This window comes from Colius striatus, chromosome 1, assembly GCF_028858725.1.
Source record: "Colius striatus isolate bColStr4 chromosome 1, bColStr4.1.hap1, whole genome shotgun sequence".
Classification (NCBI taxonomy): Eukaryota; Metazoa; Chordata; class Aves; order Coliiformes; family Coliidae; genus Colius; species Colius striatus.
Window position 1 is genome coordinate 131086311 of NC_084759.1, and position 13454 is coordinate 131099764.

Consider the following 13454-nt stretch of genomic DNA (forward strand, 5'->3'; position numbering starts at 1 on the left):
GCCTTGTGTATCCCCAGCATCTTGATGTTGGTGCATCTGAGAAAAGGAGTTGGAGAGTATTATCTGCATCAGTAGAACTAAACATTTGCAGGTAGACTGTCATCAGTATAATACACATCATTTTTGGTGACAGCACTGCTTATTGAATAGGCTTTTGCTTGGATAAGCCTAACCTGTAGAGCAATATAAGCAATATCTGATTTCTAACATTGCCACTGCTGAAGGCATGATGTAGAATCATAGAATCATAGAATTATTTCAGCTGGAAGAGAGCTTTAAGATCATCGAGTCCAGGCTTTGTCCCAGCCGTATTAACTACTTCCATAAGTGCAAAATCCAACTGTCTCTTAAACATTTCCAGGGTTGATGACTCCAGCACCTCCCTGGGCAGATCGTTCCAATGACTGACAATTCTTTCAGGAAAGAAATTCCTCCTAATTCCTGAACCTTCCCTGGTACAATTTGAGGCTATTTCCCCCTGTTCTATTGCTTGCTACTTGGGAGAACAGACCAACCTCGACCTCGCTACAACTTCCTTTCAGATAGCTATAGAGAGCAACAAGGTCTCCCCTGAGCCTTCTTTCCTCCTGGCTAAACAGATCCCTCAGCTGTTCCTCATATGAAACATATTCCAGATCCTTTACTAGCTTGGTAGCTCACCTCTGTATCCTCTCCAGCACCTCAATGTCTTTCTTGTAGATAGGGGCCCAAAACTGAACACAATATTTGAGGTGTGGCCTCACCAATGCTGAGTAGGGGGAATGATCACCTCCCTACTTCTGCTGACAACACTGTTCCTGGTAAAGGTCAGGATGCCATTGGCCGCCTTGGCCACCTGGGTACACTGCTGACTCATGTTCAGCCAGCCATCAATCAACAGTCCCCCTTCAACAGTCTCTGGTCCCTCAAAAATATGGAACTCTTCACAAATTTGTGTGTCACGTTTGTGCAGGGCCATGCTAATCTTCTCTGTATCCTTCCAATTTTAGTATACGTGTTGCTGAAGCAAGCACATGACATTATTGTCCCATCTTAGACATTGTACATAAGTTTATACATAAGTTTTGAAAGCAGATGGCAATGTTATTTTTTTATCCTTTCCATAAAAAGTGGTAGGTCAGATTCTTTGCCTAGGGCAACTGATAGAAGTCTACTGTTTTAAATATGAGTAGGAAGATTTAAACTAAATTACTCTTGTTGCTATCTCAGATCTTTTAGTTTGTTTATGGTTTTTGCTTTCCCCTCTTCATTTCTTCCATCTCCACAAATAAATACAAATTATCAGTGACAAATGTAAAAGATGGATTGTTTACTTCTCTGCTTTAGAAGTTTCTCTGTAAAACATTAGATATCTCACAAAAAATTATGCAGAAATGGTGCTGAAGTGTTACAGTGAGTGAAGAAAGTGTTCTTCCAGCCAGCCCCTGAGCTAGCTTGGAATATCCTTTCAATACTGGCATAACTTTCAGTAAAAATTGAGACCAATTCTCCATTTGCCTTATGTGGTATTACTCAAATGAATCTACACTTATCTAAATATGTTAAGGAAATATTCTTTTAAATCATGGCTAAATGTGTGGTATATGTATTATTTTACATGGTAACTAGTTATGGACAAATACGTGATGGTGGTATATGCAAAAAGGATAGGGTAGGTTCTTTATTTATTTATTACATATTATTGTTATCACATGAATGTTAAACTTTTAATATGTCTTTTGCATTTTCCATTCTTGTCCTCTTTGAATGTTTCTCCCAGGATTTTAAGTAAAGAAGTATTAGAAATAGATTAACCCTTTACACTGGTAGTATAAAATCTCCTACATCTGTCAATTGATTTGGAAACATTATTTTCAGCCAAAAAGGATACTGCTGAAATTAAAAGCAAGGAGACTGTGTCTGGCTGCTGGAATATGACAGGTAGTTCACTGTCCTCCTTTTAATTTTTTTTTAAATTAAGTTCTCTACTTTGACTACTTGTGTCCATCCCGTAGAATTCTGGTAGAGTTAAAATCCCAGGTACAAGTGTGCTGCCTCCATCACAGGTTACTATTGATGTTCAGCACTGGTTCACCAAGTTTTCATCTCTTCATCTTTAAAACACTGCCATCTGTTGTTTCCAGACGGTTCAGTCTTTTGTTTATCCAAAACTTTGTTCCAGGCCATATGGAAAAAATATCTATTTTCAATTAACCATCATATTTTTTTAAAAATATACCAGAGTGATGAGAAAAAATAGGCATTGCTTACACATAGATGTTCGTGAAGGGGATGATAATTTATTCCTAATTGTAGTTTCAAGATTTTGACCACGTGGTCATTCATTCAGTACACTCAAATGCCACTAAAGCTCATCAATTTTTTCATAATACAAAAATACTTAGAGCATTTGAATGCTGTTATCATATATAGGTTTTATTGGTATTAGTGTATTGACCTAGTACTTTCCATTGTAAGCTCTTGTAGGCTAGATCACTCTCAGCATTTTTCTTATGTGGTCAAAAATTTCTCCTGTCTTACTACAGACTATATGCAGCTTATTGCAGACTTGAATATGACTCCATAAGCTACTGACTTAGCCATTCTAAATCCTATGTATTATATTGTATTTGTGATATTAGGAATAGATTAAAATGTAAGAATGGAGGATCACGCTGCCTACACCAGATGAGGTAGCAGTACAGACCATGGAAGCAGATTAATAGAGAGAAGCAGTGAGTGCTGTAGCCTAGTTGTCAAACATACACACATTTGACAGGTGGGTTCCTTCACATTATTTCAAGCCTGGTTCTCCTGGCTGAAGTCTATTCATGGCTGGAGCCCTTCAGGCATAGTTCTGGATGTCTCTTCCAGGTTACTTTCCTCCAAAAGTAATCCTGTTTATGAGCTGTGAGACCATACTGTAGTGTGAACCAAAAGGCAGTAAACAGTTGCAATGAGAGCATTATCTCCAGCACAGAGATGAAATTAAGTCAGTAGAGGTATTCATCTAAGAATCATTTCAATGATATCAATTCCATTTTTTCTTTCCTGAATCCAAACTTCTGATATAAATAATTTTCAATGCTAAAAGTGAAGGAGATAAAGTGCTTTGTCAGAAATAGATTTCTTCTGAACTAAAAAAAAAATATATATAAAAGGTTGCTATTCTTAGGAATGGACTATGCATGTCATTCCCCAGTTCAAAGGAATATTTAAAAAGAGAAGTTGAATTTCCATTCAAAGCCATCCTCTTTGATGCAGGATAAAGGTCTGCTCTTCCATCCTTCAAACAACTGTAAGATCTTCTCCTGAGTTACAGTCTTGTCCTCCCAGCCGCCCACAACCACCATCCTCCCCCAGATACATGCAGATTATGACTGTGTAAAGTGACCCAAGTTGAAACTAAGGAGGAAAACAGGTGCCAGGTGGCTAGAATATGTGATAAGACACTGGTAAAATCAGAACAGAGCTATAGTGATAAAGTTGTGTATAAAAATGGAGCACAGATGCATCAGGACTCAGGCAAAACACCCAGACAGAGGGCATTTTTGATTACCCATTCGTAGAAAAGAGTAAGGGGCTTTGGCAACTGGTTTAGTAAGGCACTTCATGGCAGTAGGAAGGAAAGCCACCTCTGGATTTTGAGAGAAAGCTTTCTAAGGGGTGAAGGCAGGATGATGCAGAACTGCTTGGATCTTTTGAACTGTTCTTCACCTCTGAATTTACCAGTTATCAGTGCAGCCAGATAGCAGGCAGAAAAAGAAAAGACAGTGATACAGATGTGAGAATCTCATTAGTTAATATAAAAATCTAACTGCATGCTAGGCATACAGATAATATTAGCATGTGTTATGTTTAATTAATTAGAAAATTAGCAAGCCATACTTGAACACTGATTCTCTTTTGGTAGCTAGTTGCATGCTTCTTCTCAGCAGTAAACAGTATCAGATATATTTTTTTTTTGCTCATCACTTATGGTACTTCATCCAATTTTCATTCATTTGAGAGTGCTCAACTGTATATCCATTACAGTTATAAAAATGAAACTTTTGTGAATGCTGTGTAAAATGTGTTACCTTAGATGTAAGGCATGGAGAACCACATCTTTCTTGGTCTGTTTATATTATTTTAATTATTAAATGGTCAAAAAATCCCCTGCAAGTGAATACTTAGAATGATCTTAGGTTTCGGATTTTCCAGAACCTTTAACCTCTCAACAGCCTCCTATAAAGCTCATTTCTGTAGAATATCATGATTTTGATCAGCTCAATTTACCTTTCACTAATTCATTCAACTTCCTCCAAATCTACTTATAAGTCTTTGATGTTTCCATCGTAGTGTCAGGGAAGTGGAGAACTCTGAGTGATATGCTATGTACCCATTTTGGGGACAATTTTATACTTGTTCTCTGGCAGCAATGGTCTTAGCCTAGGTGTATGTTGTGCATACAGGGGTTCAAATTGTCTCAGGGAAACAGTCCTCTCATGTCAGCCACATTTTGTATTGACAGCACAAGCAGTGTACTTCTTTAAGAATATATTTTCCCTACTGACAGAGACTGCAAAGAAGCCAGAGCAAAACAGAATCTTAATTGTTTTTCTTTTCCTTTGGTAATTTGAAAAATGGCATATATTGCTAGACTGTTGTGTGATTTTTTTGGAATGGATTCTTGCTCTGGAGGTGAGAACTACATAGCCCTTTAAAAATAATTATACATCCCCAAACTGATGACAGTCCTTTGATGAGTCTAATGACGGACACATTTTCTCAATGTCTCTGCTATGTCAGTGAGCATGCTCATACCCTTCCAAATATCTCACCCTGTTCCCTGAAAAATGTCGTATTGCTCTTGAGTACCAGTAACATTGCTGATATCTCAGTTGTCTCTAGAATCATAGGTAGGAAAGCTGAAAAGGCAGTAGCCTTCCATTTTCAGGGCCTATGCTCAGGAAAGCCTTGTGAAAGAGCCTAAATGGGCCTCTGAATGAGTCTACAGTAAGGCAGGGCTGGCGTCAGGCAACACTTTTGATTGTGAAAATGTGTTGCCCATAGTACAGGAAACGTGCTGAGGTCTGTATTACCTTCAGTTCTTTGGAGATTCAATGTATTTACTATTTGTCAGTCTCTTTGTAAAGACAGTTCATGAACACACATGCAGGACTGCTGAAAGAACTGTGTTGCCCTTGGGGCCTGTTCCTATTCAAAAATATAAATTATCGATTTTCCTTTTGTCCTCTTGTTTTCCATCACATACTTTCATGATGTAACTTTGGTGACTATCACCAATCTTTTCTATTTTGCCTCATCCCTCTTGATAGTTGAGTCATTAGATTTCCCTTGTCTACCTGACTCGAATAAATAAAGCATCTCTTCAAAAGGAGCCTTTCTCCAGAGCTACTGTTTTGCCCAGTAGTTTGTGACTGAGACATTGTTATGGGAAGCAGGGTTTCCTAACATCTAAGCTGTTAGGAAATGAGAGAGATTAATTTGAGGATCAATTCCCTTACCCCCATAACAATCAAGTTCTGCTACCTGGAGATGTTTTGGGCTATCAGAAACAGTCTCATGGGGCTATTTGTTTTGTCACAAACCCTGTGAGAGACCTCTGCATTTCCATAAGGACAACAGGAAGTGAGCTGGGCTATAGTCTGAGAGCTCAAATGAATGAAGACAAGTACGTAAGGCAATGGAATTGAGCCATTTCTTTTTTGGTTTTGCCCAGTTTTCTATATGAATAGTGGTGTAACATATTTTACAGTCTTAGTCAGCTGAGGGATTCTTGGCAATGTTACCCAAAACTGAATTTTGCTGCCTTACAGGTTAGAGGTTACAGAATGGCTTCTTCTGCCACAGGAAGAGATGGAAGGGAGGAACATGAGAGAACCAGGAAGAAGCAAATAGGAGAAAAACCCTGCAAAAATGGGATTTCCAGACCTGATACCACAGGACATTGGAAATGTATGGGGATAGTGAGTGCTGTTTCTTTGTGGCACCGATTTTTCTGCAGCAAATATGGCTTTGCAGCAGAGATGGAAGGAGGAATTTAAATGATTGCCCAAGTACATCACCTTAGATAACATACACCTCAGCAGTAGAATGGATTTTTGAGAAGCTTGTGGGTATGTACATGTCTATGGCATTTCAGTATGGATGTGAGTCAAGTGGTGCAAACAGACATTGAAAAATCTGTGACATTTGACACAGAAACTTAAGGGAAAGGATAAGGGGAGAAAACCTTAAAGCAAAATACTTCATAAACAGGAGAAAAAAACTATAAGATTAAAGATTCTGTAAGCATTCCCTTTAATGAATTCAAACATTGCTTGAGACTGAAAATCAGGGAGAGTCAAGCTTATATTCTTTGTCTTTTTTTATAGGTCAGATTTCTCAAGCTGTTTAGTTCCTCATATAGAGAGATGAATGGCTCTTGTGGCAGTGGATCTTGGGTAACTTGGTAGTTTTAGTGGATTAGATGTGTATCTTTAGGCATTAAAATATTTTTACAGGCCTACTGGCCATTATAACAAGATGTTACTGTGGTTGCAAAGGAACTGAACAATAATGACTTCATATGTTTACCGCACAGATGTCCTGACCCAAAAGACAAAGATTGGGCTTTGGCAGACCTCAGAGTAATAGACTTTCACTGTCCTTGTGGCTGTGGGACCCCAGGTGGGCAACGGAAAGAAAATGCAATTTGGGGAAATTTGAAAATCTGGCAATGAGTACTGGGTGCTTCTGATGCTGGGGCTGGTCCTGGACTGCTACTCATCTTGTAGCGTATGTGAAAGCCTCTGATTAACTACTGGAGGTAACTAAATGTCAATCTTATTCTGCTATTGGCAACATAAAATAATCAATGGATATTCATTGCTTTTAGTTTTGTGCTAGAAACACCTAGAAGACCAGTGGTTAGTAAAGTCCTTTTTATGAAGTACTTTATGAAGTATTTAATGTCTTACACTAATTTAAGACTTTTTTTTGCCTACACAAGTGTGTATGATAAGTGGAATCTTGCAAGCAAGGATGATGCTGAAGTGAAATCTTAGGGGAAGAGAGAGAAATGTCACATTAAACTGAACTATCAAAAATTGGGACAAAAGTGTGAAGAGAAAAACTTGCAAGCATATCAGTGTCTTCACTTGTTTCAAGATGAAACTCATCCAAATATTTCAGGTTCCAAAATTTGAACAGTTTTGTGTTTCATAATATAAATTTAATTAGGGTTTTTATGGTAATACCAATCTCCTCTCTCAGCTGACAGCTCAATATGTGTGTTTTACCTGAAAATATGAGTTTATGCTGAGGGTGATATGATGTCTAGAAATAAAATCCATAAACAGGGATGTCAGGTAGAACATCTTTTTTTACTGCAAATGCAGTATGTATCTGGGAGTGTGAGGGGTGGAGGGGAAAAGACTGGCTATGATTTGCAGATATGCCATGATCTCAGAATATGGAAACATTGTTCATCCGAATGGACTGTTCCTCTGAAACCTTTTTCTGTGCCCTGTGATAAAAGAGTGTATTTGGGTATGGTCACTTCACAATGATATCCTCATAGAGGCAGAACCTAGTCTGCACTATTATTAACCCGATGGTAGCAGGAGACAAGGGTAGTCTTGTTGAGCATGTCTCTGCTGAATAAACCTATGGCCTTATCCTCATTGCCCCGCATCATTCCTTTACCCTAGCTTGTGTTTTATCCCCTGGTCCCTTTATTCTGTCTGTAATTAGCGTGTCAGCCTTTCAGGGCACTGACCACATCCCCTTATCTCTGTGGAGACTTTTGTGACCTTAGCATAGATGAATGGAAGACAATGACCTCTCTCATATCATTGCTTTGGATGAATTTGGCAATTGCTCCTTTCTGATCTAGAGTACATTTAATCATGTAATACATAGACTTCCATCTGGTTTGCATATCCTGAATAAGCTGCTGAAATGGAAGGGTTTTGTACTCAGCTGCATTCCATGCAAGGATTTTGTGAGCTTTGGTGCACTGATTAAAGTGGATATAACTCCTTTCCCTACCTTCATTATAATGAGATCCTGTGGAATTTGCCTTGGATGAAACCAATAAGCTTCAACACTGATTCCTTTCTACAACAGAAAAGTAGAGCACAGCAGAAAGGCAGGGGAGGTGAAAGTTTTTTACTCCTGGTCTGGTCACCGATCTCCTCTGTGACTTTGATGAAGCTGCTTCATTGCAGTAGCTCTCATCCCATACTTTTTGGACCCTGGCTATTGAGATTTGAAATGCTTTTCAGGCAAGGGTGGTTTCTGAATGCTTATGAAGTGTCTCAGCAGCCCTGATCTTGGTTGGTATCTTAAGGCTCCTTTGTAACATTCCTAAAATAAGAAGAATTACTAACAGGAGAATTAGCTTCTACTGACAAGATAAATAAGTTCTAACAGAAGTGAAGGGACAAACAAAAGAGCAGCAAAGCCATGAGGCACAGCTTGTCAGTTACCATAAGTGGTCATGTTACTTCTACAAAAGCTATGCAAGTTTCACAGTCTCTGCACAAGTAATTCAGCTAGTAATACAACATTGAATTTTATATTTAAAAAAAAAATAATCCCAAACAATACACATACAAATGCAGAACCCCAAATCAAAACACTTATTCTGGTAAACAACTTTCTTTTCTTGAAAAATTTCCTTTCTGTAATTGTCATAGTGACATAAATGTACTGGCTAAGTGACACCAAAAAAATCTAACTAAATATTGGTAAATATTAATTATTAATTATAACTTACGGAAGTTACTTAGGGATTCTCCCTATAATGAGATTATACTTTAAATCCTTTTTGTGCAGTAGTCTGAAACAAATTTTAAGAGATAAAATATCTCAGTGCCCATTAGATGTTGAAGGTCATTTTAATAGAGTCAGGAGAGTCAGTTCTGTGCTGTGTATCTCTAAATAGAGCTTTTAATGCTTGGATCTTGCAACTGATTACGTAGGCAAAAATTACTAAGGATGTGCACTCTTCGTAGAGATCTACATCAGTTACAAAACTGGGGCCTCAGACAAGAACTACTAGCCAAGCCTGCTTAAACAGACTTGGAGATACCATTGCTTAACAGTCTAACAGCCATGCAGCCAGAAAACATCTGTATTTTCAACTGAGCAGCTAAAGCTAGTTGCCTGCCTTTCCAGAAACAGCCCCTAATCCTATTTATGACCCTGTGACTGACAGGCATCTGCATTCCAGACGAAGTACAGAAGAGTTCTCAATTACAGGAAATATGTAGAAAGTTGCAGCAGGTTATTTGCTCATTAGACTTCCCCCTCAGTGACTGTGGGAGTGCATGGTATGTTTGTAAACCCTCCTGCTGCCGATCATTTGTCTGTCATAATGTGATCAGCCATTCATTCATAATGAAAAGCTAATGCCTTGACAGAATCCAAAGGTTGGAGTTCAACTGAGCTTCTTATGAAGATAAAAGGGGCAGAGCTAATTCTGAACGGATGTCATTTGTGTTTCCATGTGGCTCTGTCTGCTTTTATCTTTTTTTAAAACCTGTCCAAAGCAGTAGCCCTTGTTAGTATATGAGAATTTCTTAGTGTCACTAAATTGCCTGATAAAGGGTAGCAGAAATTTTTCATCTCACTTGATATCTTCTTTTGAGGGGAATTATCTTTCAAAGAATCAGTTGATGAAGCCCACCATGCTCTGTTCTTAGTGATCACAAAGCAATACTCAGTTCTAACATGTTTTTTTTCTGAATTGTACATTGTCCTATTCCCAGTTCACAGGTGGGGAACTGAGATATGGGATGAAGTGTGACTGGATCAATATCATCCAACTTCTCATTGCTGTGTTAGAAATTCAGTTCCCCATTTCCCAGTTTGATGCTCTCATTACTACTGCTTTTCATCCATTGGAGACATGAGCTAGAAGAGATAATTAGATGTTGCTTCCACTACAGTCTCTAGAAAGAAGTAATGAAGTTTTGTTCTCTGTGCTGACTTCTTGCCTTAGTGGTTATGAAGTGGCATGGAACCATAGAATCAGAGAAATAGAATGGCAGGGGTTGTAAGGGACTTCCAAAGATATCTAGTCCAACCTCCCTGCTCAAGCAGGTCCACCTATATCAAGTCCCTCAGGAACACATCCCGGTGGGTTTTGTAAACCTACAGAGAAGGAAACTCCACACAGAGAAGGAAGCTCCTGGGCAGCCTGTGCCAGGGCTCCATCACTTTTAGAGTAAAGAAGTTTTTCCTTAAGTGGACCTTTTTGTCTTCCAGCTTTTGTCCATTACCCTTTCTCCTATCACTGGACACTACAGAAAAAAAGTGTTGCTCTATCCCCTTGACATATAACTTTTAAATACTTTTAAGTATTAATGAGATCACCTCTCAGTCTCCTCCAGCCCCAGATCCCACAGCCTTTCCTCAAAAGGAAGATGCTCCAGTCTCCTGATAATCTTGATGGCCCTGTGCTGGACTCTCTCCAGAAGTTCTCTGTCCCACTTGAGCTGGGGAGCCCAGAACTGGACAGAGGTCTCCAGATGAGGCTTCTTCAGGGCAGAGTAGAGAGGGAGAAGAACCTCCCTTGACCTACTGACCACATTCTTCTTGATGCATCCCAGATGTAGTTGGTCTTCTTGGCCACGAGGGCACATTGCTGGCTCATGTTTAATTTGTTATCAATCAGGACTCACAATAGTTCTGCATATAGGCATATAGATTTTTTTGGTGAAGATTTTGTGGACATAGATAAGCTATTGGAGATAAGAGAAAAAGGTAGAATGTCTGCATGACTACAGAGGTTTTCTTCATAGAGAAAAGGCAACCTCTATGCAATTTAAATTTCTTCCCTGGCATGAAAGAATGAGATGAAATTGTAAGTGAGAATGAGACATTAAAGGAATGGATTGGAGAAGCGGTCACATGTAAACAGGGATAAGTACTGAGGCAGGATTCTTTCATCAGTTCCAGAAGAGAGTAAATTAATTAGAAGTGTGGTCTCCAAGCCACTTTTCTTCCTGGATATGACTTCACTGAGGTTTTTTTTCTGGCAGCAGTGTTCACTCAAGCACTTCCTCTCTTTTCAGGTATTGATTGTGCAGTTGCATAGCCAACTGAACTGCAACACTGAGCAGGACTGCTGAGAAATTTATTTTAAACTTAATTGAGTTCACCTGCCCAACACACTTGGCAGGTCTACAGACATTTGTTGGTAACACCGGAAACAGTGATCTTGCTTGAGCTGCTACTCCTGGTAAGGAAACACTCACAGAACCAAGTCAGCACTCTTTCTGAAGTCCTAGTCTGCCCTCAGTGAGGTAGTCATCTTCCCCTTGCCTCAATGCACACATAGCCAGGATTTCAAGATTTGTTACTGTCTCTTCCGGGTGGCCAAAGGTTCATATTCAGCCTTACTATTCAGCCAAACTATGTTTGCCTTTATTTTTTCTACACCAGCTCACACAAGAGAGTACAGTGATATTGTTATACTCACAAGTGTGTCTACATTTTTAAACCACTGATCTGGGATTTCAGTGTAGATGAATGTGCCTGCAACATGAGACCTAAGTCTGTGCTGATTGTTTGATGCTGAAGCACAGATGGAAGTTGATTTCTTATCCCTAGTTAGTAGACAAGTTTGGGAGTATTGAATAGTTCACACCCAGGAGCAATGGGTAGTTGTCAATAACAACCTGCACCAGTAGGGTGCAGAGAAGTAGGGTATGTCTACACAGATAGAGCAAATTACAGATAATTGTAAGCAATGGTGAGATCTTCTATATGCATTCATGCTTCATGGTTCAAGGGTGTTTTCAGTCCAAGCTAACTGCCCATCTTAAAGACTCGCATGCCAAGCATCTGAGTTAACTCCAGAAAAAACATACCATGAGCATGTGGCCATTTCAGACGATAAAAACTGAGGTGAGGCACAGTAGAAATGAGCTGTAAGTGCATAAGTAACTAATAACATTGTCTCTCTCTTTTCCCTTCTTCCAGCACTCACTTCTCTGAAAGACTCTGGGCACCCTGACAGAATTTAACTCAAACAATCTTTTCTAGATGGTCAGCATGTCCTTAAGTAAACCTTAAACCCACTGCAGAATTAGGCAAGAGAGGAAATAACAGATCCTGACATATCCTACACATGCAATGCCCAGAGCAAACACTCAGAGACGAATTAGAAAGAAACAAAAACATTCTGAACTTCTCCTTGGAAGTATTTGCCACAGTTTTGGCAAGTGAGAAGGAGAGGTTACCAGCATCATAGACCATGGTAGATGAAATTGTTACATTACTGGCTGATTCAAGGGTTTTTAACCTTAGTAAATACTATTTTGTTAATGCAATTAACTTTTTAATAGAAGTCCCCAAATAACTAGAGTTTTGTTCTTGAGAACAGTCAAGGCAGTGAAAAATGCAATTCCACAGTCCCTGAAGTATTCAGTAGATTTAGGTGCAGTTCACCAGAGGCTCAGAATTAGAAACTTTCAAAAAAACTTGGCTTGAAAAGCAGAATAAGTGCAGGAGGAGAACAGGAATTCAACTGCGTTTTGTTGTTAGCTAGCTGCTGTTGTATATTTAGCACCTGGTGCATTTGCCAAGAGTAAAGATTTTAAAAAGACATTAAACTGTCTGCTTCATGAGATATTCTCTACCTATAGCCATCAGGATGGAAACCTTACAATTGCCTTACAATGCCCTACAACTTTAAGCTCACAACAATCTATTTTGCATAAATAACTATTCTTCTGGATGTTTTTACAGAGTTAAGAAGAGGAACAGTGTTTCCCCTTCACTGCCTCCTCTCTTCATTACTCTGTAGCCTAATGGATATGGTCTTTCCTGTAAGATGCTTCTGGAGTGGGAAAAGGAGTAATGAACCCTTATTCTCATATCCTAGCTGAAAGTTGTATGAAATTCATGAGATACAGGATGAAAACCAAAGAAAGTGCATATCTTCCCATGGTGGTTTTGTGGAGCTAGTTCTTCCTTGCTTTCCCTTTTTTCATGATATTTCACATGAAATATTTCCTGTTACGTCAAAAAAAACAAGTCACATACAGACAAAATGAACTTCTCTGTGTACTTTGACATGAGAGAGGACAAGGGTAGTTGCAACTCTGTGTCTCTGAACTATCAAATACTTGGATAATTTAGGTAACCAAACAGAGAACAATTAGTCATCCTTAAAAGATTTCCAAAGCCCTGAATGAACTCATGGGCCTTTGGATAACATCAGATTTTTTAAAAAGTAAAGCAGTGGAATTTTTAAGCTGTGGTTCTGTAGTTGAGTCTGCTGATAAGATTCCTGATTTCATGAAACAAATCACTTCACTTACCACTGCCTGCTGAACATCAGTCTGACTTCTCTAAACCCCTCAAAAAGCCTGTCTATACAAGTAGTCCATATTGAGACATAGATCAGTCAATATTTGGGAGACAAAAAACAAACCCAAATGTTATCCCTGCTTCTGGAGACATCATAACCCAGA

The 13454-nt window shown here is 39.0% G+C and overlaps 1 non-coding gene across 1 annotated transcript; it reads right to left on the bottom strand.

Annotated features, from left to right (window-relative positions):
* Nucleotides 1-907: 907 nt before the first annotated feature.
* On the bottom strand, nucleotides 908-1013 carry LOC133624717 (U6 spliceosomal RNA). The gene has a single exon (XR_009818068.1). It is a non-coding gene; the product is annotated as a U6 spliceosomal RNA (small nuclear RNA).
* Nucleotides 1014-13454: the final 12441 nt, after the last annotated feature.